Here is a 235-nt window from a genome sequence, read left to right as displayed (position 1 = left end):
GCAAATCATTTTCTTAACACTGTAAAGCTACTTTGAAAACAAGTATTGTATAAAGCAGTATATAAAGGCTACTTGACTAAACTGCAAAATTGACACCAACATTCAGAACACACAATTCCTGCAAACTCAACTTGTCCGAATGGATTGTTGTGGCAGTGGGTATGCAAACCTGCATTTGTGAAACAAATGTGACCACTTCTTGGATTAATACATTAGTTACTGCAAGAACTAGCAT

This window comes from Sinocyclocheilus grahami, unplaced genomic scaffold (assembly GCF_001515645.1).
Source record: "Sinocyclocheilus grahami isolate Dianchi unplaced genomic scaffold, SAMN03320097.WGS_v1.1 scaffold2264.1, whole genome shotgun sequence".
Taxonomy (NCBI): Eukaryota; Metazoa; Chordata; class Actinopteri; order Cypriniformes; family Cyprinidae; genus Sinocyclocheilus; species Sinocyclocheilus grahami.
Note: the sequence above shows the minus strand (reverse complement) of the source record.